We start from the raw sequence: 27,446 nt of genomic DNA on the forward strand, positions 1-27,446 counted from the left end.
AATATGAACCCCTCAAAATAAATTTTGAAAAAAAAATCCCCCCAAAACTTTTTGAACCCCCCCCCCCCCCCCCCAATTTTTTTTTTGAAATTTTGAGGATTATTTCCTTTCAGGAAAAACGTACAATTTCAGAGAGTTCCATTAAACTTTAACACAAGTTATTGTCTGGAAACTAGGAAAATGCTTGTTTTTGGCCCCTTTATTGCCTCCTAATTTCTAAACGTTTGGGGCAATTACCCCCAAACTCGATCCTAGCCTTCCCTTTGTGGTATGGAACCTTGTAGTATAATTTCAAAGAGATCCATACACTTAAACACAAGTTATTGTCTGGAAACTAGAAAAATGCTTGTTTTTGGCCCCTAATTCCTGAACGTTTTACCCGCAAACTCAATCCCAGCCTTCCCTTTGTGATATGGAACCTTGTGGTACAATTTCAGAGAGTTCCATACACACACACACACACACAAGTTATTGTCTGGAAACTACAGAAATGCTTGTTTTTGGCCCCTAATTCCTAAACTGTTGGTACCATAACCCCCAAAATCAATCCCAACCTTCCTTTTGTGGTATTGAACCTTCTGGTAAAATTTCAAAGAGATCAATTCACTTAAACTAAAGTTATTGTCTGGAAACCAAATGTGTCTTCGGACGATGACGACGACATGATAGCATTATATGAACGCAAATTTTTTGTGGTCGTATAAAAATCACACAAATGTAAAAAAAATTTGAGCAAATGTAATGTCCTTTAATCCCCAAATCCGTGCAAATTTACTACACCCATTAATTAGCTCAATTTGATAATTATTACCTGGATCCGTTTAATACTTTAGACAACTTTTAATTCTATTGTCCCTTTACCTGTAGACTAATGTCACCTTGCAGACTGTTTAAGAGACCACTGAAATGAGAATCACTAGGTAGTAGGAATTGTCCTGTAGTTTTCTTGCTACTAGATGACCTAGAGTTGGCAAGATTCTGACCTACAGTGTTGGCAGGTGACTTTTTCATCACAGCAATATTCATATTACTGGTAACAAACACAATAGGTTCTGCAGCAGGCTGGGCAATAGCAAGGGCAGCATCTGCTATAGAATCTACCAATGTTAAAATCTTTTTACCGGATTTCTTTACCTGAAAAAATTAAATAGGAAGCAATTTAAATACCTGTGTCTGCCCTCAAGTCTGGAATCTTGTCAGTGGTCTGTGTCTACCCGCAAGTCAGGAATCTTGTTGGTGGTCTTTGTCTGCCCCAAAGTAGGGAATCTCGTCAGTGGTGTGTGTCTGCCCCCCAAGTCGGGAATTTCTTATCAGTGGTTGTCTGTTTTTATATTTTTGTTGGTGAGGATTCTGTAATCAAGCTGAAGGAATTGCCAGACAAGTTAATTAACACCAGCCATGTAACTTGTAAATCTCAGGTCATGATTCACCCCAAATGGTGACTGGGGAATAGAAATATGGCCATCATTGGTCTCCCTCTGACCGGCAGTTAAACCCTTTTAAAACGCCAAAGTGGGGCGTCCGTTTGGCTGTGCAGGATGTATAAGTTTGCAGCCATGTCTGGTCAGAATAGGGACGTTAAATCTGATGCCTTGTGTAAAGAGAGTGCCAGTCTTTGCACCTTAAGAAGCCTTGCAACAACTCTTTGAGGGGTCCGTAGGTGGCCTGTTCCAAGGCTAAATTTCTGTCCCTATCAAATATACCCTCATTTTCCTGTGGCAGTCCAAATTTCCCAACCCTTCATCCTAGACAGCCTCTATTACAGGACCTACCTTTTGTATTTTTTGTTAATTTGTTTTCGTCCTGAACATGCATGAAATATTTGCCACTGAACATTAAGCAACCAACAATTAATCAATCTAGCAATAATTGGCCTTTCAGATACATTTTTTGTTTGTTTCTAGCTGTGCATGGATTTTGTCAGCATTATTTGATATAAGTTTGAGACACTTTCTATTTTAGGCAAAGGCATACATTTGAAATTCTATAAACAGTGGATGTCTCATATTACAATGATAAATTCTTTATTAACATCATTTGGTAATAGTTTGTTTTTTAGTATCTGGATAAAAAACATCTTGATGGAACTAATGTTGATGCCTTGTTTAATGGAGTGTCTGTTTTATCTACTTACACTTGTGTGATGATCTCCATGTTGTTTCAGAATCATATTTGTACTGGTCCTGTAGCTAGAACATTTTAATATGCATTCCTTAGTTTTACCAGGAAAATTATTGATGCACAGAGTTTTGGTCAAAAAAATACTTCATGTCAAAAAGCCAGATTTTGATTGGTTAAAAATATGAAGGAGATATTTACTGGATCCCATGGCAAATACTCTGTTATCCTTCATGGAGACGCTTACTCCAGTATGCCCTTGATTAAATAAGGATGTTTTTTTTATGTACAAGACGTCATAGTTTATTGCTTTGAATTTGAAATTTAAAAGACAGTAAGAACAGAACATTCAGTATACCGTAATAAATTAAATGATACATATCTGAGAGGGTGATATAGCAGATTGTTACCCCCGGAAAAGAGGGCTTTGCCTCAGTTGACAATGTTTTCTCGGGTAACAATCTGCTTTATCACCCTCTCAGCTATGTGTTATGTATATATTGTTTGAGAACATTTGCTTCCATCAGTGGACATACAGTATACAATGTGTATTCCTCTTTCATAAATCAAATTAGTCAGACTGTTGCAAATAAGACTAACCAATTCCTTTCTTCCCAACACTTACACTTTTGGGGAAACAGTATTGAAGTGGGTGTGATAAAATTCAGAAAATTTAGTTAACTTTTTATATGAAACGTTTTTTTTTTTTAGTTGCATAGAAAATCATGGGTAGGGCAATATCAGCAAACAAATAGGCCTTGTAATGGTAGCTATTAAGTTTGGCCGACAATACAAGTTAAAATCTTAGTAATTTTATCAGTGGTATATTATGTTGCAAAGGTCAGTTATGTTCGACCAGATTTTACCTTTGACACCTTTGTAGTATTAACATGAGTATGATTTGTAGTGATCTCCATTTCTTCTGTACCTTTATTTGTATTTGCATCCAACATGAATGACAACCCATCCAATAATAGGCTGAAATCATACACCAATATAAAGTAAACTGGACTTTCATCAACATTTATGTGTACATTATATATAAAGTAAACTGGACTTTCATCAACATTTATGTGTACATTATTTGGGTTTCATCATCACAAAACAATGAGAAACACATGAAAATTTAACTATTCAAACTAGAGCTGTCCACATAGCTGGACTAATACCCTGTACATGCATTTTAGTTGCTGCTGTGAAATTCAGTAATGAGACAATAACATTTTGAGTTCTTTGGCTTCCAGCCATTCATTTTATATAAGCATTGCCTCTATGTTAGGTTGACACATGGTTACTGACATCTCAATCTGACAGAATTATACTAACTCAGGAATTTTTGTCAATCTAAGTAGAAAGATACAAAAGTTATGCACTGAAAACAAATTAGACAATGTTTTACTATCATAGTGGTGAAAGGTCACTTTAATAGGGGTCAAATGTTAAAGTCAAGGTCAGAGTGACCTGGCTTTGGTATAAGACACCCAACCCCCAGCCCATGATGCATCTGCATACCAAGTTAAATCAACTTAAGTTCAATAGTATTAACGTCATGAGCTGGACACAAAACTGGACAGAAACAGATAAGCAAGTGATTCCTAAATACCCCTCCCTCCCACAAGCTTTGTAGGGATATAATAATAATAAAAATACATGAACTTAATCTTTTTCATGATTTCTGAAGCTGTCATACTTTTAATTATGAAAAAATGTAACAGAAGAAACATCTCAATAAATAAAATTAAACATTTTAATTTTTGTTAATAATATCCTTCACAACAGATATAGATATTACACTATTTATAATCATGCTGTTGAGTTGGTTGCTGAAGATTAACAGCATTGTATGCAGTCATTACAATTTTCAATTAAGTAGTAATTAAAGTATAGAATACTAAATTTTATCTAATGGATCTATTTGGCAAATCGCTTCCTTTAATAAGATGTTAACAGTAAGGATGATGTAGTCAAAATCAATCTTCCAAACTTGATTTGTAACTCTTTAAAATATGAAAACATCCATCATATCAAATCAAACAATAGAAGCATTACAGCAATAAATTAGAATATAATATCTATTTTGTTGACCTATTATTGCTCATCATTTTTCTTGTTTACAATTTCTCATTATCTACTATCGATTTGCCCAAAATGCATAAATATGGACAAAAATGATCAATCAAGGGCAATAATTCCTTAAGGAGTCAAAAGATGGTTGGTCGTATTGGCATTTTTGTAGATATTGTGTGGCTGTCTATCTAGTACATTCATAGAGATAATTGGCCAAACATAAAAATTAAACAAATCGTCATCCATATTTGCTTCTTGTACTACTGATTATGTTTGCTATTTATAGTTTCTAACCATCTACTACAGTTTTTGAGATAATAAGCAAAAACATGAGAATAAGCAAAAAATAGGCATTTAAGGTCAGGGAACAGTTAATGGGATATGTCAAAGAGTTGGTAAAATTATGCATAAAACTTTGGCTTGTTGAACTATAACTGAAAAAAGAAATTATAATGCATTTATCTCTTTTATTTACTGAAATATGACTAATTGAATCCTTACAAAATATTTGAACATTTGTATAGAAAGTACATAAAATTGGCAAAAAACATTCTGAAATTTGTCTTAAAACAATGTAAAATCATCAAATCTCCATAGATTTTTCTTAAAAACTATATGATGTTGATACATAAATTTCTGTTTTAATAGTAAATGTATAACATAATCAAATGGTCACTGACTTTGTTTTTGGTGTATTAACCAATCTGTTACTTAGTTGGTAGTAAAAAATGTAAAAAAATCGACATTTTACATCATTCAATGCAATGACATTATGCTGATTTTGACATTTAGTGGTATTTTTTCACCTAGAACATCACTTTGAATGATGGATACCATTAAACGAAGTCGGTGACCCTATTATTCTTTTACATCATTAAAACTGAAATTTATGTACCAACAATATATATTTTTTTTAGCTAAAGTTCAAAAAGTCAAAGTTGTATGCAAATATTAACAAAATCTGTGATAAAGCCCATTTACTGTAACTTGACCTTAAGGGCAACACTCTTCAAAAAGTCATCTGATAATTTTGGTGAAAATAGAAAGCATGTAGATCTTGACACTCTGGACATTTTTGCCCTTGTCAGATGTTCTAATATAGTATTCAAGATATAAGATAATTAATAATTTTTCACCATTATGTTCTATTTTCAGCCACAGAGGCTATGTTTGTTGACAGACAGGAATAAATCAAAGCACCAAGGGCGCTATAGGCTGTTAATTAAACAAGAGTGCACACGCTGAAATGTCTCGCCTTCTTTACTAATCATTGATATTATGTTGATAGTCCTAAATATAAAGCTTTATTACAACTGTCACATAAACTTAACATTAACCAAGTAAACTAAACACTGACCAATGAACCATGAAAATGAGGTCAAGGTCAGATGAACCATGCTAGGCAGGCATGTACAGCTAACAATTCTTCCATACAACAAATAGAGTTGACCTATTGCTTATAGTTTAAGAAAAACAGACCAAAACACAAAAACTTAACACTGAGCAATGAACCTTGAAAATGAGGTCAAGGTCGAATAAAACCTGCATGACTGCCAAATAGATCATAAAATATTTCCATACACCAAATATAGTTGAACTATTGCATATAGTATAAGAAAAACAGACCAAAACACAAAAACTTAACTATAACCACTGAACCATGAAAATGAGGTCAAGGTCAGATGACACCTGCCAGTTGGACATGTACACCTTACAGTCCTTCCATACACCAAATATACTAGACCTATTGCTTATAGTATCTGAGATATGGACTTGACCACCAAAACTTAACCTTGTTCATTGATCCATGAAATGAGGTCGAGGTCAAGTGAAAACTGTCTGACGGGCATGAGGACCTTGCAAGGTACGCACATACCAAATATAGTTGAACTATTGCACATAGTATTAGAAAAAAAGACCAAAACTCAAAAACTTAACTTTGACCACTGAACCATGAAAATGAGGTCAAGGTCAGATGACACCTGCCCGCTAGACATGTACAACTTACAATCATTCCATACACCAAATATAGCAGACCTATGGCATACAGTATAAGAAAAACAGACCAAAACACAAAAACTTAACTATAACCACTGAACCATGAAAATGAGGTCAAGGTCAGATGACACCTGCCAGATGGACATGTACACCTTACAGTCCTTCCATACACCAAATATACTAGACCTATTGCTTATAGTATCTGAGATATGGACTTGACCACCAAAACTTAACCTTGTTCATTGATCCATGAAATGAGGTCGAGGTCAAGTGAAAACTGTCTGCCGGCATGAGGACCTTGCAAGGTACGCACATACCAAATATAGTTGAACTATTGCACATAGTATTAGAAAAAAAGACCAAAACTCAAAAACTTAACTTTGACCACTGAACCATGAAAATGAGGTCAAGGTCAGATGACACCTGCCCCCTAGACATGTACACCTTTCAATCATTCCATACACCAAATATAGCAGACCTATGGCATACAGTATAAGAAAAACAGACCAAAACACAACAACTTAACTATAACCACTGAACCATGAAAATGAGGTCAAGGTCAGATGACACCTGCCAGTTGGACATGTACACCTTACAGTCCTTCCATACACCGAATATACTAGACCTATTGCTTATAGTATCTGAGATATGGACTTGACCACCAAAACTTAACCTTGTTCACTGATCAATGAAATGAGGTCGAGGTCAAGTGAAAACTGTCTGACGGGCATGAGGACATTGCAAGGTACGCACATACCAAATATAGTTATCCTATTACTTATAATAAGAGAGAATCTAACATTACAAAAAATCTTAACTTTTTTTTCAAGTAGTCACTGAACCATGAAAATGAGGTCAAGGACATTGGACATGTGACTGACGGAAACTTCGTAACATGAGGCATCCATATACACCTTCTAAAATATAAAGCTTTTAAGAAGTTAGCTAACGCCGCCGCCGCTGCCGCCGCCGCCGGATCACTATCCCTATGTCGAGCTTTCTGCGACAAAAGTCGCAGGCTCGACAAAAACCCCAAGGCAAATGTGGCAGAAGCTTAAGTTAAGATTAATACTGTAGAAGAATTGGTTTTATTTTTTATCTCAGCTATTTCAAGTTAAAAAAATGTTTGTACCTTAATGTTTCCGCTATCCAATCCTACCATTTTCAAAGGTTATTTTTAAATTATCTTAAACATGTTTCCTTCAAGATGAGCCTTAAATGAAAATTTTTATAGGCCCAGACATAACTCAAAAAATAATTAAAGTAAATTCAATCTAGACTTATTTCTGGCATCAATTAAATCCTATAATAAACAAAAAAAATTGTAACAGGATACTGTTACGAAGTCTCCAAAACAAAGCTCCTATAATTCGTCGCCTAATTGGGCCGAGTCCAGTACAAATTGGTTTCGTCAAGTAAAGTGTTATGCATATGTGATGCCTAGGAGATTGACCCTGTATGTCATTCAAAAATTCTTGAGTTGACGAACAGGAATATTATATATATGGTTCAGGGGTGGGGATCTCAACCTTTTTCAAGTTCTCAAAAGGTGGGGGTTGATCCCCAGGGGACTCTCCCTTTATTTCATTTGATTTGTTTTTCATGTCCCATACAAGAATATACATGGTTTCCGGGTGGGGATCTCGACCATTTGCAAATTTTCAAAAAGAAGAGGGGTGGGGTGACCCCCATGGACTAATCCCCTATATTTTATCTTATTTATTGTCCCATACATGAATATATATGGTGTAGGGGTGGGGATCTCAATCGTTTACAAGTTCACAAACAGGAGGGGATGGCGTGACCCCCAGGGTCTCCCCTATATTTGATTTGATTTGTTTTATTGTTCCATACAAAAAATGTATGGTTTAGGGGTGTGGATTTCGACCGTTAACAAGTTCTCAAACAGGAGGGGATGGGGTTGACCCCTGTAAATTCCCCCTATATTTCATTTTATTTGATTTATTGTACCATACAAGACTATGTATGATTTAGGGGTGGGGATCTCAACCGTTAACAAGTTCTTAACAGAAGGGGTGGGGTTGACCCCCAGGGACTCCCCCTATATTTCATTTGATTTGTTATATTGTCCCATACATGAATATATATGGTTTAGGGGTGGGGATCTCGACCATTTACAAGTTCTCAAACAGAAGGGGTAGGAGTGACACTTGGGACTCCCCCAAATCATTTTCATTTGATTTGTTTTATTGTCCCATATAAATATATATATGGTTTAGGGGTGGGGATCGCGACTGTTTACAAGATAAAAACACATTTTCAAATTGAAGGGGGTGGTAAGACCCCCGGGGACTCACTCTATATTTTATTTGATTTGTTCTATTGTCCTGTTATCATTACTGAAGATCGCGTGTGTGTCTATCACTTACTGTTTTCAAGTAATAGTCATTTGAAAATCGAAAAAAATAAAATCCCATTATAGGGTTCTTTGGTAAACCCCTCCCTTATTTAAGCCCCTCAAAATACCCCTAAATAGACCCCAATGCACAAACGAAAGATTGATAACTCCGCTAGACATGTTAGTCTAACATTTTATGAAACCCTAAGTAAATCTGACAAGCGGTCCTAGTTGTCTTCTAAGACAGTCCAAGTGAACTTGGTCCGACTTGTGTAGGGGACGAGTTTTCCACATTTCTTAAAACATCCCATCAACGTCGATTGTCGGATCTTTTTGTTCATAAAAACAACTTCATAAAAACATCAACACCTGCCAAGGTCAGTGATAAACGGGATAATATACATGTAATAAAAGAAAGGAATTTAAATGTGCATACATTTAATTGAAATGAATAAAATAATCACAATCTTCTTAAACGAAAAGAACATCATTATTAACAAAACTTACTTTAAAACATCAGAATACTTGCCTTACATTGTAGTTTCGTGTAAGTTAAAATTACCGCCAACGTGGACTACTACATATAACTTTATTTCCTCTATCATAGAGATTTGGTGTACATGAACAATAAGGCATTTGGGAAATGTAAACGACTTGTAATTAGAGTTTTCGGCGATGAAATATTTCATACAATTGTTCTTTGACATCTTAGCCAAAAGCACATGGGATGATAAACTGCGTACGGATTTCTATTGAGCACTGCTTCCTATGTGCAACTTCAAAAGTTTTGTGTAGTTCGACGATCATTTAAGGTTTTTCTGGTCATACTTTTTGTATTCCAGAATTGAAAGTATGAAAAAAGTGCCCAATTAGTTATTAATAACATATTAGCCAGCTAGATAATAACAATAGCACTTTTTACACCATTTAGTGGGAAGAACACAAATCTAGGGTGGTAGCATAAGGCAGCTTAACTGCCTAAAAACAACATTAAACTAAATACCCAAAGGATCATTTACCCAAAGTGTGGTTGAAATTGGTTCAGTAGTTTCAGATGAGATTGCCTTTGAAAAGTTATGTTAGATGACAGATGCTTAGTGATAGCAAAAGCTCATAAGTCCTCTAAAGTTTTAGGACAGGGGATAAAATGAACCTTAGGCTATTGTCTTGTTTCATTCATTAAGGTTTTGTCTGAAGTGGGTAAGGACAGGGGAGAAAATGAACCTTAGGCTATTGTCTTGTTTCATTCATTAAAGTCTCACCCAACAGATTCTTTTCCTTTATTTGTAGCTGTGCTGTTAATCTGATTGGATAACACACCTGTCAAACTGGAGTACATATCTAAAGCTGTATCCTAAAAGGAAGACAAAATAAATCTAATCCACAGACACAGGAAAGATTTTCAATTAAGTCTTATTTAAAGAAAAAAAAAAAAAAAAAAAAACAAGTCTCACCTTTTCTAACGTATTCAGTTAAAGTGGTATGATAAAAAAAGAAGTTCCAACAAAAAAGAATTTGATGTTCACAAACTGTTATTTTTTTAAAAGGTAATGTTCTAGGTTGCAAAGGATCCATTTACCCACTGCCATAAAATTCCATATCTAAACTAGATATGACAATAATTAAACCTGATCTAGAGAGATGTTATGAATCTATTTATCAGTTGCCCCACTATCTGTATCATCTTGCTCAGTTCTTTGTTAAATCCCATATCGTAGCATTTTGACATTGCAGATTTTGTCTAGCTGATCACTTTTTGTTGTTCAAACTGCAACAATGCTATTTACGTTTTAAAATTGTATTGACTGTATATTCATTTGTGATATAGTCAGTGACATTATAATGCCTTGTTTGTGACATTGATTGTGTGTTTCCATAAAGTTTTATCTATTGGAACAAATTCAAAATTGATAGTTTTTACCCAAAGTATTTTATTTTGAACAGTTGTAAGAGTTGCAGCATAACATAACAACTAGATATCATTGAGATGGGAGCCATCTCTGTGGGCCCTGCTGTGAATAATGTGTGGTCAAAAATTTGTATCTTTATCATTGGACATGGGGTTGTCAACTGAAACCAAAGTTTATGACCTTGACCTTTGACCTAGGAAGTTATACATAAATTATGACACATCCTCTGGTGTTGGTTTATATACATGTCAAGTATAAACTTTGAAATCATAACGGTTCTCAAGATATAGAGCGGACACGATCGTTACCATAGGACATGGGGTTGTCAACTAAAACCAAAGTTTTTGACCTTGACCTTTGACCTAAGAAGTTGTACATACATTATAACACACCCTCTGGTGTTGGTGAATATACATGTCAAGTATAAACTTTGAAATCATAACGGTTCTCAAGATATAGAGCGGACACGATCGTTACCATAGGACATGGGGTTGTCAACTAAAACCAAAGTTTTTGACCTTGACCTTTGACCTAGGAAGTTGTACATACATTATGACACACCCTCTGGTGTTGGTTAATATACATGTCAAGTATAAACTTTGAAATCATAACGGTTCTCTATATATAGAGCGGACACAATTGTTAAGGATGGACGGACGGAGAGACTGATCACTATAGGGCATCCGCCATTCGTCAGGGCCCTAATTCTATATTGTCTAGCATTTATCTGTTTCTAAGCCTTGCACAATTATCTATTTTTATTTTGAGACAATGTATAGACATATTTTATATATAAAGTTTCTCTCTACCCATAATAGCTTACAAGATTATAGCCAACAACTAAAAATGGGTAAACATTGTCATTTAAGGGCAATAACTCATATAAGTAGGCATCTGATAATTTTTCTTACTTTAACTTATTTGTAGATCTGATTTTGCAAACATTTTTGCTTTTCAATATTCTCGCTTGTTATATTTTCCAGAAAAAGATGGGTAAAATTTTTCATTGAAGGGCAATTTCTCCAATAAGGAATTGACTAATGATTTTGGCAATGTTTCATGCCTAAACTAGATAAAATAATATTCATTTGTAGATCTTTTCTTGCTGATCAATTTTGTGATTTTCAAATACACCACAACAACTGTCAACTTTGAAATAAGATATTCATATAATAACAAGAGTTGTATGCTGAAATATCTTACCTGTTTTACTGATTATGATATAATGTGATGTTAATACTACAGCAATAATGGAGCAAGTTCGGTAAGGGCCATAAATGGCCCGATTATCAAGTTCAATGTTTCAGGATAAAAAAATGTTTAAAGCTGATGAAAAGACATGTGAGGATGTTAAATAGAACTATTCGTGTCAAATTTTTATTTTGGAGCGTTTTTACATCCCAAATAGGTCAAAAAAGAGATCTTTGCGAATTTTGACAAAATGTACTGATTTCAACCAAAATAAGGCGTAGGAAACATAGAGCTCAGGCGTCGACAAACTAAATATTTAAGTCATAAAAAAGATTATGTGAAAAGGATTTTCTTTGTCAGCGGCTGCGCTATGTTTCCTGTCCAAGGAATAAATGGAAATTTACAAGTTTTCATTGAAAATTCGTGGAAAATCAAAATGAGTGCTATTTGTGAAGTCATGAATAGAACGCAAGTACGTAAATTTTCGAAAAAAAGACATATTTTCTATCTATTCATTGTATTAGCTATGATTCATTGTTATATTGGTCAATTAATCCTAATTTTAAATTTAAGTTAGAAATAGGGGCGGCTATTTAAGGCCTTATCGAACCTACTCCTTTAACATTATCAACAATCCATGAAAATATGGTCAAGACTCACAAACTGTGACAAATGTCACAATATTTGTCAAAAATCTGAAATCTGGACTGGAAGTCTGAAGAGCCTATATAGGTATACCTGAGTATAATCTGTCAATTCATCAGATATTGATGTAGCTGAATTCAACACTCCTGCCACTAGATCTAGATCATCTAAACTTGTAACTGACACTTTCGTTAAACTGGAGACAATTACTTCTCTAATCTAAAACAAAATACCAGATTTTTACATATTCAAGGATATGTTTCTTAGTTTTTGCATTTTCTTTCACAATACTGAACAATAAACATGCAAGGATTATGCCAGTCTTTGGGCATAGCTGTAAACTGCTTATGGCTAATTCTACCTGCAAGGCTTGACTTTTGTTAAAGGTGGTAACATATTTTAAAAAGAGGGAAATAATAAGGAAATAAAAACAAAATTATGAATGATAAACTTACCATGGCCAAGATCAATATCATGTAGGGATGTGTAAAACTTTCACTGTGCTGTTTTGAAGAACAGCATACAACAATATGATTCAAAAAAATTCTTTAATTTTAAGTGTTCAAGTTTCTTCAATCTTCATAGGTGCAACCAATCAAAATGCATGTATATGATAGTTCCCAAGGGAATCTATCTTAATGCTACTTAGTATTCTTTTCTTTTTATATAAAAAAAAACAACCATTATGAGGTCTTATAATTGCCAATGTTATATCATGGGAGGGGAGATAAAGCAGAGGTTATAGTTTTGAGTATAATAACATTTTAACAGGTTCTACAAACCCTTCATCTTGAATGTGACGTTGACTGTTACGTAATTATAAAAATAAGAAGATGTGGTAAGTCCTCACATCAGTTAAATACTAAAATTTGGATAAAAAAACTAGTTTTACTACAGGTACTATCTTTTGATAATGAAAAAAACTTCTGTCCAAGTTTCTAAAACTCCATGAACATTTGACAAAGCTATACAAGTTCTGGAACATCTACATCAATTTGAGAGTAAACTATTGAAAAATGAAAAAAAATTAAAAGAATTTAAATTTTACTATAAATGGTGTCTCTTGATTATGAAGAAGCTTCTCTAAAAGTATCCTGAAATTCCATAACAGTTTGATAAATGTTATTGATGATTTAAAAACTTGTACCATATAGACTGTATATTGTTAACTTTAAAGAAATTCAGTCCATTTATATGTGACATATGGAAAAATAAAAATAATAAATAAAAATTTTTATCCACATGTTATCTCTAATCACAAAGAAATTCTGTCCATGTTTCATAGAATTCCATGAACTTTTGACAAGTTATTGATGTCTAAAAAAACTTAAATCACAGATTGAACTTAAATGTTGACGTCATCTTTAGAATCTTGGATTGCATTGTGGCCATTGCAACTTTTGTCACAGACAAGATAACAAGGTGTTATATATGTCTACATTTCAAGTATATAATGTTTTACCTGTTTACTTTCTTCACCATTTGATTTGTTGACATTATCATTCAATGATGAAGCAACACCTCCTAAGATGTTTACAGCACCTGTAAGTGAATAGTATGTTGCTTATCATGTTTTGAACTATTATCTTTCTGAGTTAATTACAACACCTAAAATTGTATGATTTATGGCTCGTTAGAATTAAAATAATCATTACATAGATGCCAGCCCCCTTTGTAGCAATCAGTAAAAAATATTAAGAATTCCGTAATTTGTGATTTTTTTCAGTAATAATAGGTCACTTAATTCGGGTTTCCACAGCTAGTTGAACTTCTTGTCCAGGAAGAATTACGAATTTGTCGGTATTTCAAAGGTAAATCATTTATGAAATCAGTCTGAAGGCTTAAGAATCCGGGTGAAAACAGGGCACTTTCTGAATTCCCGGGTTATCGGACAACCCCGGTAGGTATCAGGGTGACCCCTAAGAGTTGTGAAAATCTCGGGTCACACCCACAAGATACGGGTCAGTTGACAGGTATGAAAGACTCATAAAAATTGACAAAAGATATTTGTGATCTGGATCAATATTTGAGGTGATTGCATCTCACAAGTGCTTTATTACTTTTTGCCATGAATTTTAAAACCTATGCTAGAAATTTGTTTTAACTAACATACTTAAATAATCTCCATTGTCCATCAGGTTATTATTTTTTTTTAAATAAACATACCTGTATAGTCTCCATTGTCCATCAAGTTATTAATAAAACTGTCATTAGAATTCACATCAATACCAATCAGATCTGTAATTACATCTGTTACATCACCACTCAAGTACATACTCATTGGAAATACCTACAAACAAAGCCAATCAGATCTGTAATTACATCTGTTACATCACCACTGGAGTACATACTCATTGGAAACACCTACAAACAAAGCCAATCAGATCTGTAATTACATCTGTTACATCACCACTCAAGTACATACTCATTGGAAACACCTACAAACAAAGCCAATCAGATCTGTAATTACATCTGTTACATTACCACTGGAGTACATACTCATTGGAAATACCTACAAACAAAGCCAATCAGATCTGTAATTACATCTGTTACATCACCATTGGAGTTTATACTCATTGGAAACACCTACAAAGAAAGCTAATCAGATCTGTACCTACATCTGTTACATCACCACTGGAGTACATACTCATTGGAAACACCTACAAACAAAGCCAATCAGATCTGGTATAACATCTGTTACATCACCACTGGAGAACTCATTTGGTGGAAACACCTACAAAGAAAAAGTCAATCAGATCTGTAATTACATCTGTTACATCACCACTGGAGTACATACTCATTGGAAACACCTACAAAGAAAGTCAATCAGATCTGTAATTACATCTGTTACATCACCACTGGAGTACTCATTTGGTGGAAACACCTACAAACAAAGCCAATCAGATCTGTTATTACATCTGTTACATTACCACTGGAGTACATATTCATTGGAAATACCTACAAACAAAGCCAATCAGATCTGTAATTACATCTGTTACATCACCACTCAAGTACATACTCATTGGAAACACCTACAAACAAAGCCAATCAGATCTGTAATTACATCTGTTACATCACCACTCAAGTACATACTCATTGGAAACACCTACAAACAAAGCCAATCAGATCTGTAATTACATCTGTTACATCACCACTGGAATACATAATCATTGGAAACACCTACAAACAAAGCCAATCAGATATGGTATTACATCTGTTACATCACCACTTGAGTACATGATCATTGGAAACACCTACAAACAAAGCCAATCAGATCTGGTATTACATCTGTAACATCACCACTGGAGTACATACTCATTGGAAACACCTACAAACAAAGCTAATCAGATCTGTAATTACATCTGTTACATCACCACTGGAGTACATACTCATTGGAAATACCTACAAACAAAGCCAATCAGATCTGTAATTACATCTGTTACATCACCACTGGAGTACTCATTTGGTGGAAACACCTACAAAGCAAAAGTCAATCAGATCTCCTATTACATCTAATAAATCTCCACTCGAGTACATACTCATTGGAAACACCTACAAAGAAAGTCAATCAGATCTGTAATTACATCTGTTACATCACCACTGGAGTACTTTTTTGGTGGAAACACCTACAAAGAAAAAGTCAATCAGATCTGTAATTACATCTGTTACATCACCACTGGAGTACATACTCATTGGAAACACCTACAAAGAAAGTCAATCAGATTTGTAATTACATCTGTTGAAACATCACCACTGGAGTACATACTCATTGGAAATACCTACGAAGAAAGTCAATCAGATCTGTAATTACATCAGTTACATCACCACTGGAGTACATACTCATTGGAAACATCTACAAAGAAAGTCAATCAGATCTGTAATTACATCTGTTACATCACCACTGGAGTACTCATTTGGTGGAAACACCTACAAAGAAAAAGTCAATCAGATCTGTAATTACATCTGTTACATCACCACTGGAGTACTCATTTGGTGGAAACACCTACAAAGAAAGTCAATCATATCTGTAATTACATCTGTTACATCACCACTGGAGTACTCATTTGGTGGAAACACCTACAAAGAAAAAGTCAATCAGATCTGTAATTACATCTGTTACATCACCACTGGAGTACATACTCATTGGAAACACCTATGAAGAAAGTCAATCAGATCTGTAATTACATCAGTTACATCACCACTGAGTACATACTCATTGGAAACACCTACAAACAAAGCCAATCAGATCTGTAATTACATCTGTTACATCACCACTGGAGTACATACTCATTGGAAACACCTACAAACAAAGCCAATCAGATCTGTAATTACATCTGTTACATCACCACTCAAGTACATACTCATTGGAAACACTTACAAACAAAGCCAATCAGATCTGGTATTTCATCTGTTATATCACCACTCGAGTACATTCTCATTAGAAACACCTATAAAAAAAGCCAATCAGATCTGTTATTTCATCTGTTACATTACCACTGGAGTACATACTCATTGGAAATACCTACAAACAAAGCCAATCAGATCTGTAATTACATCTGTTACATCACCACTGGAGTACATACTCATTGGAAACACCTAAAAACAAAGTCAATCAAATTTGTAACTACATCTGTTGAAACATCACCACTGGAGTACATACTCATTGGAAACACCTACAAACAAAGCTAATCAGATCTGTAATTACATCTGTTACATCACCACTGCAGTACATACTCATTGGAAACACCTACAAAGAAAGTCAATCAGATCTGTAATTACATCTGTTACATCACCACTGGAGTACTCATTTGGTGAAAACACCTACAAAGAAAAAGTCAATCAGATCTGTAATTACATCTGTTACATCACCACTGGAGTACATACTCATTGGAAATACCTACAAAGAAAGTCAATCAGAATTGTGATTACATCTCTTGAAACATCACCACTGGAGTACATACTCATTGGAAATACCTACGAAGAAAGTCAATCAGATCTGTAATTACATCAGTTACATCACCACTGGAGTACATACTCATTGGAAACACCTACAAAGAAAGTCAATCAGATCTGTAATAACATCTGTTACATCACCACTGGAGTACTCATTTGCTGGAACACCTACAAAGAAAAAGTCAATCAGATCTGTAATTACATCTGTTACATCACTACTGGAGTACTCATTTGGTGGAAACACCAACAAACAAAGCCAATCAGATCTGTAATTACATCTGTTACATTACCACTGGAGTACATACTCATTGGAAATACCTACAAACAAAGCCAATCAGATCTGTTATTACATCTGTTACATCACCACTGGAGTACATACTCATTGGAAATACCTACAAACAAAGCCAATCAGATTTGTAATTACATCTGTTGAAACATCACCACTGGAGTACATACTCATTGGAAATACCTACAAACAAAGCCAATCAGATCTGTAATTACATCTGTTGAAACATTACCACTGGAGTACATACTCATTGGAAATACCTACAAACAAAGCCAATCAGATTTGTAATTACATCTGTTGAAACATTACCACTGGAGTACATACTCATTGGAAATACCTACAAACAAAGCCAATCAGATCTGTAATTACATCTGTTACATCACCACTGGAGTACATACTCATTGGAAACACCTACAAACAAAGCCAATCAGATCTGTAATTACATCTGTTACATCACCACTCAAGTACATACTCATTGGAAACACTTACAAACAAAGCCAATCAGATCTGGTATTTCATCTGTTATATCACCACTCGAGTACATTCTCATTAGAAACACCTATAAAAAAAGCCAATCAGATCTGTTATTTCATCTGTTACATTACCACTGGAGTACATACTCATTGGAAATACCTACAAACAAAGCCAATCAGATCTGTAATTACATCTGTTACATCACCACTGGAGTACATACTCATTGGAAACACCTAAAAACAAAGTCAATCAAATTTGTAACTACATCTGTTGAAACATCACCACTGGAGTACATACTCATTGGAAACACCTACAAACAAAGCTAATCAGATCTGTAATTACATCTGTTACATCACCACTGCAGTACATACTCATTGGAAACACCTACAAAGAAAGTCAATCAGATCTGTAATTACATCTGTTACATCACCACTGGAGTACTCATTTGGTGAAAACACCTACAAAGAAAAAGTCAATCAGATCTGTAATTACATCTGTTACATCACCACTGGAGTACATACTCATTGGAAATACCTACAAAGAAAGTCAATCAGAATTGTGATTACATCTCTTGAAACATCACCACTGGAGTACATACTCATTGGAAATACCTACGAAGAAAGTCAATCAGATCTGTAATTACATCAGTTACATCACCACTGGAGTACATACTCATTGGAAACACCTACAAAGAAAGTCAATCAGATCTGTAATAACATCTGTTACATCACCACTGGAGTACTCATTTGCTGGAACACCTACAAAGAAAAAGTCAATCAGATCTGTAATTACATCTGTTACATCACTACTGGAGTACTCATTTGGTGGAAACACCAACAAACAAAGCCAATCAGATCTGTAATTACATCTGTTACATTACCACTGGAGTACATACTCATTGGAAATACCTACAAACAAAGCCAATCAGATCTGTTATTACATCTGTTACATTACCACTGGAGCACATACTCATTGTTAACACCTACAAACCAAGACAATCAGATCTGTAATTACATCTGTTACATCACCACTGGAGTACATACTCATTGGAAACACCTACAAACAAAGCCAATCAGATCTGTAATTACATCTGTTGAAACATCACCACTGGAGTACATACTCATTAGAAATACCTACGAAGAAAGTCAATCAAATCTGTAATTACATCTGTTACATCACCACTGGAGTACATACTCATTCGAAACACCTACAAAGAAAGACAGTCAGATCTGTAATTACATCTGTTACATCACCACTGGAGTACATACTCATTGGAAACACCTACAAAGAAAGACAGTCAGATCTGTAATTACATCTGTTACATCACCACTCGAGTACATACTCATTGGAAACATCTACAAACAAAGCCAATCAGATCTGGTATAACATCTGTTACATCACCACTCGAGTACATACTCATTGGAAACACCTACGAACAAAGCCAATCAGATCTGTAATTACATCTGTAACATCACCACTGGAGTACTCATTTGGTGGAAACACCTACAAAGAAAAAGTCAATCAGATCTCCTATTACATCTAATACATCTCCACTCGAGTACATACTCATTGGAAACACCTACAAAGAAAGTCAATCAGATCTGTAATTACATCTGTTACATCAACACTGGAGTACTCATTTGGTGGAAACACCTACAAACAAAGCCAATCAGATCTGTAATTACATCTGTTGAAACATCACCACTGGAGTACATACTCATTGGAAATACCTACAAACAAATCCAATCAGATCTGTAATTACATCTGTTACATCACCATTGGAGTACATACTCATTGGAAACACCTACAAACAAAGCCAATCAGATCTGTAATTACATCTGTTACATCACCACTCAAGTACATACTCATTGGAAACACCTACAAACAAAGCCAATCAGATCTGTAATTACATCTGTTACATCACCACTGGAGTACATACTCATTGGAAACACCTACGAACAAAGCCAATCAGATCTGGTATTACATCTGTTACATCACCACTGGAGTACTCATTTGGTGGAAACACCTACAAAGAAAAAGTCAATCAGATCTCCTATTACATCTAATACATCTCCACTCGAGTACATACTCATTGGAAACACCTACAAAGAGAGTCAATCAGATCTGTAATTATATCTGTTACATCACCACTGGAGTACTCATTTGGTGGAAACACCTACAAAGAAAAAGTCAATCAGATCTGTAATTACATCTGTTACATCACCACTGGAGTACATACTCATTGGAAACACCTACAAAGAAAGTCAATCAGATTTGTAATTACATCTGTTGAAACATCACCACTGGAGTACATACGCATTGGGAATACCTACGAAGAAAGTCAATCAGATCTGTAATTACATCAGTTACATCACCACTGGAGTACATACTCATTGGAAACACCTACAAAGAAAGTCAATCAGATCTGTAATTACATCTGTTACATCACCACTGGAGTACTCATTTGGTGGAAACACCTACAAAGAAAAAGTCAATCAGATCTGTAATTACATCTGTTACATCACCACTCAAGTACATTCTCATTGGAAACACCTACAAACAAAGCCAATCAGATTTGTAATTACATCTGTTACATTACCACTGGAGTACATACTCATTGGAAATACCTACAAACAAAGCCAATCAGATTTGTAATTACATCTGTTGAAACATCACCACTGGAGTACATACTCATTGGAAATACCTACAAACAAAGCCAATCAGATTTGTAATTACATCTGTTGAAACATCACCACTGGAGTACATACTCATTGGAAATACCTACAAACAAAGCCAATCAGATCTGTAATTACATCTGTTGAAACATTACCACTGGAGTACATACTCATTGGAAATACCTACAAACAAAGCCAATCAGATTTGTAATTACATCTGTTGAAACATTACCACTGGAGTACATACTCATTGGAAATACCTACAAACAAAGCCAATCAGATCTGTAATTACATCTGTTACATCACCACTGGAGTACATACTCATTGGAAACACCTACAAACAAAGCCAATCAGATCTGTAATTACATCTGTTACATCACCACTCAAGTACATACTCATTGGAAACACTTACAAACAAAGCCAATCAGATCTGGTATTTCATCTGTTATATCACCACTGGAGTACATACTCATTGGAAACACCTACAAACAAAGTCAATCAGATTTGTAATTACATCTGTTGAAACATCACCACTGGAGTACATACTCATTGGAAACACCTACAAACAAAGCTAATCAGATCTGTTATTACATCTGTTACATCACCACTGGAGTACATACTCATTGGAAACACCTACAAAGAAAGTCAATCAGATCTGTAATTACATCTGTTACATCACCACTGGAGTACTCATTTGGTGAAAACACCTACAAAGAAAAAGTCAATCAGATCTGTAATTACATCTGTTACATCACCACTGGAGTACATACTCATTGGAAACACCTACAAAGAAAGTCAATCAGATTTGTAATTACATCTGTTGAAACATCACCACTGGAGTACATACTCATTGGAAATACCTACGAAGAAAGTCAATCAGATCTGTAATTACATCAGTTATATCACCACTGGAGTACATACTCATTGGAAACACCTACAAAGAAAGTCAATCAGATCTGTAATTACATCTGTTACATCACCACTGGAGTACTCATTTGGGGGAACACCTACAAAGAAAAAGTCAATCAGATCTGTAATTATATCTGTTACATCACCACTGGAGTACTCATTTGGTGGAAACACCCACAAACAAAGCCAATCAGATCTGTAATTACATCTGTTACATTACCACTGGAGTACATACTCATTGGAAATACCTACAAACAAAGCCAATCAGATCTGTAATTACATCTGTTACATTACCACTGGAGTACATACTCATTGGAAACACCTACAAACAAAGCCAATCAGATCTGTTATTACATCTGTTACATCACCACTGGAGTACATACTCATTGGAAACACCTACAAACAAAGCCAATCAGATCTGTAATTACATCTGTTGAAACATCACCACTGGAGTACATACTCATTGGAAATACCTACGAAGAAAGTCAATCAAATCTGTAATTACATCTGTTACATCACAACTGGAGTACATACTCATTGGAAACACCTACAAAGAAAGACAGTCAGATCTGTAATTACATCTGTTACATCACCACTCGAGTACATACTCATTGGAAACATCTACAAACAAAGTCAATCAGATCTGGTATAACATCTGTTACATCACCACTGGAGTACATACTCATTGGAAACACCTACAAACAAAGCCAATCAGATCTGTAATTACATCTGTTACATCACCACTGGAGTACTCATTTGGTGAAAACACCTACAAAGAAAAAGTCAATCAGATCTCCTATTACATCTAATACATCTCCACTCGAGTACATACTCATTGGAATCACCTACAAAGAAAGTCAATCAGATCTGTAATTACATCTCTTACATCACCACTGGAGTACTCATTTGGTGGAAACACCTACAAAGAAAAAGTCAATCAGATCTGTAATTACATCTGTTACATCACCACTGGAGTACATACTCATTGGAAACACCTACAAAGAAAGTCAATCAGATTTGTAATTACATCTGTTGAAACATCACCACTGGAGTACATACTCATTGGAAATACCTACGAAGAAAGTCAATCAGATCTGTAATTACATCAGTTACATCACCACTGGAGTACATACTCATTGGAAACACCTACAAAGAAAGTCAATCAGATCTGTAATTACATCTGTTACATCACCACTGGAGTACTCATTTGGTGGAAACACCTACAAAGAAAAAGTCAATCAGATCTGTAATTACATCTGTTACATCACCACTGGAGTACATACTCATTGGAAACACCTACAAACAAAGCCAATCAGATCTGTAATTACATCTGTTACATCACCACTCAAGTATATACTCATTGGAAACACCTACAAACAAAGCCAATCAGATCTGTAATTACATCTGTTGAAACATCACCACTGGAGTACATACTCATTGGAAATACCTACAAAGAAAGTCAATCAGATCTGTAATTACATTTGTTACATCACCACTGGAATACATACTCATTGGAAACACCTACAAACAAAGCCAATCAGATCTGTAATTAAATCTGTTGAAACATCACCACTGGAGTACATACTCATTGGAAATACCTACGAATAAAGTTAATCAGATCTGTAATTACATCTGTTACATCACCACTGGAGTACGTTCTCATTGGAAACATCTACAAACAAAGCCAATCAGATCTGGTATTACATCTGTTACTTCACCACTGGAGTATATTCTCATTGGAAACAACTACAAACTAAGCCAATCAGATCTGTTATTACATCTGTTACATCACCACTGGAGTATATTCTCATTGGAAACATCTACAAACAAAGCCAATGAGATCTGTTATAACATCTGTTACATCACCACTGGAGTATATTCTCATTGGAAACGCCTACAAACAAAGCCAATCATATCTGTAATTACATCTGTTACATCACCACTGGAGTACATACTCATTGGAAACACCTACAAACAAAGTCAATCAGATCTGTAATTACATCACCACTGGAGTACATTCTGATTAGAAACACCTACAAACAAAGTCAATCAGATCTCCTATTAAATCTAATACATCTCCACTCGAGTACATACTCATTGGGTGGAAACACCTACAAACAAAGCCAATCAGATCTGTTATTACATCTGTTACATCACCACTGGAGTACATACTCATTGGAAACACCTACAAACAAAGTCAATCAGATCTGTAATTACATCTGTTACATCACCACTGGAGTACATACTCATTGGAAACACCTACAAACAAAGTCAATCAGATCTGTAATTACATCTGTTACATCACCACTGGAGTACATACTCATTGGAAACACCTACAAACAAAGTCAATCAGATCTGTAATTACATCTGTTACATCACCACTGGAGTACATTCTCATTTGAAACACCTACAAACAAAGTCAGTCAGATCTGTAATTACATCTGTTACATCACCACTGGAGTACATACTCATTGGAAACACCTACAAACAAAGTCAATCAGATCTGTAATTAAATCGGTTACATCACCACTTGAGAACATACGCATTGGAAAAACCTACAGCTATTTCGTGATGGCTAGCTTTTCTTGGTGGAGGAGGCCAGGGTGCACAGAAAGAACTACCAACCTAGGTTAGGAAAACTGGAAATCCTAGTCAACTAAGATTAGAGTTAAACACACCTGCAACATGCAGGGTTCCAAACTCACAACCTCAGTGTTGACAGGCTAGTGATGTACAGTAGTTGAACTAATTTGACCACTCAGCAGTTTTAGTTATGTGTATGGCAAGTATTTAAAGAATAGCATCTGTATTCTGTTTAAATATTATTTCAAATTATTTGAACTAGCATAGCACAGTTTGAAAATTTGTAACAATAAGTTTTTAGTGTCTAATCCAAACAATTAGGAAAATGTGTAATCTGAATATGAAGATTTTACAACATGCAAAATAGGAAGTATACCTAAATAAAATTCATCATAAACAAACCTGTCATTAATGATAACCGATAAACTGCTTATATAGACTTTTCCGAAGAGGGTAGATATGTAATGGGGTACTTGAGACAAAATCAAATAAATAATATGAAAACCCAGTCTATCAATGAACACTATTGCTGTTCTTTATCTTGACAGTTCCTGAAAGGCCTTCGTTAGAGAATATAAGAGCTCATAATTACATCACATACATGTTTCCTAAGAATCTGTAATTTTGATTGGGAGGCATTCCAAAATTATATTTTGTTTCCCCAAAACGCAACATTCATGACTGCACATGCTCCCTATGACAATGTTACAGCAGTGCATAGGAACAAACAAATAGTGTGATATAAATCATAGCATAAAATATGGAATTATAAGAATTCAGTGCTTGTTTTTATAGTTTGATAGGGTTGTGACAGCAGTGATAGTGCACACATTTTTAGTACTCAAAATGTTCTATGGTCAATGCTTTTACACCCAAATAACCTGTAAAGTTCATTTTTATCTGCATGAAATTCACATAAAAAGGACACCATCTGCGGGTTTGTCATCCCCCCCCCCCCCAAAAAAAAAGGAAAAATGAGAAGGGGAATTTGGGTTAGCTTTTAGCCTAAGAAAATTCAATTCTATAAAACTAATTCAAATTTGCACATAACCTATTGAAATACAAATGATAAAAAACAAATTCAAGATCAAGTATGGCAACTTAAATAAAAGACCAAGAGTTCCAATGTCCCCCATGTTGCACATATTTTATCTATCCAGGGGCAATAACTAAAAAAAACCCACTTTTTTTGTTGTTCTCTAAAACAATTCGTAAATAAAAAGCGTGCGCTTGGGACAAAAAAGTTTTTTTTATTGTATACTAAAATATTTCAAACAGATCTTCAAGGGCATTACTTATAGTACACTATAAGTTTTATAAAAAAATTGTACCTGTGAGAGCGCTAACAAGGCCATTTTCCATAAATTTAATATTTCCAAGGGGCATAACTCTTAAAAAAAGTCGATCGGCCACCATTATAAAACTTGTCCGAGATATTGCTGATATTAACCTATAGTACAAGTTTTATAAAAATCTGGCAAGAATTGTACCTGTGAGAGCGCTAAGAAGACTGGACGGACGCCGGGTATCTCCATATCCCCCGCAACGTGTTACGCAGGGGACAAAAATTGTGCTAGGTATACGGAGCTTACCGAATAAAGGCTTGTATAGTACGCAGTTTTATTCTCCAAAATTGAACCTGCCAGATAGGGGTGCAGACTATAGAGTACAATAAGCAAGGAATGCTATTTCGCGAGGTGGTTTGTTAACGTTCCACCTTGTTTGTTATTGATATTGTAGAGCGTGCTCTAATCATTTTCAAAACTAATAATTTACCTAATCCATATTAATATGTTATTTTTATTCAATATCAAGTTAATACTGATAAATTTAAAAATCAAATGCTTCACTACAAATTTCTCGTTTCTTTTCACTGCATTGCTTAATATAAACTGGAATCTGCTTGAATGGAACGGAACGAAAAAAGTATAAAAGTCAACCGTAAACCAGCTTACGATGTATAAAATACAAAATGTAATCGGTTATTCTTTCCGTTTTGGTGTTTCATACTGACGTATCTGTTTTATATTGGCTTAAGATCCTTCAAACATTAATGTTATAGATATATTAAATATTGTTTTACACAAGAATGGAACTGTTTCACTTTTAAAGTTGTATTCTAGTGATATCTATTAAGTACGGATTTTCCCTTACACTCTCACCATATTTATTTTCTTTTACACGTGCTTTTCAAACTTCCAGTTTAAACATACACAAGTTTCTAAATTGCTTTTTGTGTGATATTGACTATTTTAACAATCGTGCAGTGTTCTAGAACCATTTACAAGCAGTTTCAACTTTTGTTTGAAGATGGAAAACAATACCGCAAGCAACCACACACGATTTGAAATTACCGGAGTTTCATGAGACATTTTCTAACAGAAGTTTTTTTACCTGAAATTTCGTGGCGAGAATGGGGGTGCGGACAATGTAATAATGTAAACTATACAAGCCCGTTTAAGGTAATATATACCCTTTTGGGGAAATGGTGATTTTTTTTGCTAGAGGTTTTCACTAGAAAAGGCACAATTTTCAAGTCATAATCAAAGTGCTGGATAGCACCTGTGGAAAGTTTGCGACGGTAGATGTTTAATATTTCAAATAGGTTGTAAATGTGTAGATTGGGTGTTTAACTTTTTTTCCTACTTTAAAAAAAAAATTACTCAATACAAGAAATAATTGTAACATGATGCTGTTACGAAGTCTCCCAAACAAAGCTCCCATAATTAGTCATTCCCAGGAAGGGGGTGGGAGTGACCCCAAGGGATTCGCCTTTTATTTCATTTGACTTGTTTTATGGTCCCATACAAGAATATATATGGTTAAGGGGTGGGGATCTCGACCGTTTACAAATTTTCAAAAAGAAGGGGGTGGGATGACCCCTGTGGACTTCCTCTATATTTCATTTGATTTGTTTTATTGTCTCATACAAGAATATATATGGTTTACGGGTGGGGATCTCCACTGTTTACAAGTTCTCAAACAGGTGGGGGTGGGGCTGATCCAGAGGGACTCCCGTTATATTTCATTTGATTTGTTTTATGATCCTGTGATCATTATGGAGAACCGTGTGTGTCTATCACTTACTGTTTTCACGTTATAGTCATTTGAAAATTTAAAAAAAATAAATCCCATAGGGTTCTATAGTAAATCCCTCCCTTCTGTTGGCCCCTCAAAATACCCCTAAACAGACCTCAAGAAGAAAAATAATAAGAACTGAGCAAAACAGTAAGACTCCAAACTTTGTTTGGGAGACTTCATAGCAAGTAGTATAATTA

General features: G+C 34.9%; 1 long non-coding RNA gene across 1 annotated transcript; it reads right to left on the reverse strand.

Annotated features, from left to right (window-relative positions):
• Window positions 1–2,979: 2,979 nt before the first annotated feature.
• Window positions 2,980–12,509, reverse strand: LOC127733800 (uncharacterized). Its single transcript, XR_007997163.1, has 3 exons — window positions 12,382–12,509; window positions 9,805–9,896; window positions 2,980–3,096 (listed from the first exon to the last, which is right to left on the reverse strand). It is a non-coding gene; the product is annotated as an uncharacterized LOC127733800 (long non-coding RNA).
• Window positions 12,510–27,446: the final 14,937 nt, after the last annotated feature.

The sequence above is a fragment of the Mytilus californianus genome, unplaced genomic scaffold (genome assembly GCF_021869535.1).
Source record: "Mytilus californianus isolate M0D057914Y unplaced genomic scaffold, xbMytCali1.0.p SCAF_3, whole genome shotgun sequence".
Classification (NCBI taxonomy): Eukaryota; Metazoa; Mollusca; class Bivalvia; order Mytilida; family Mytilidae; genus Mytilus; species Mytilus californianus.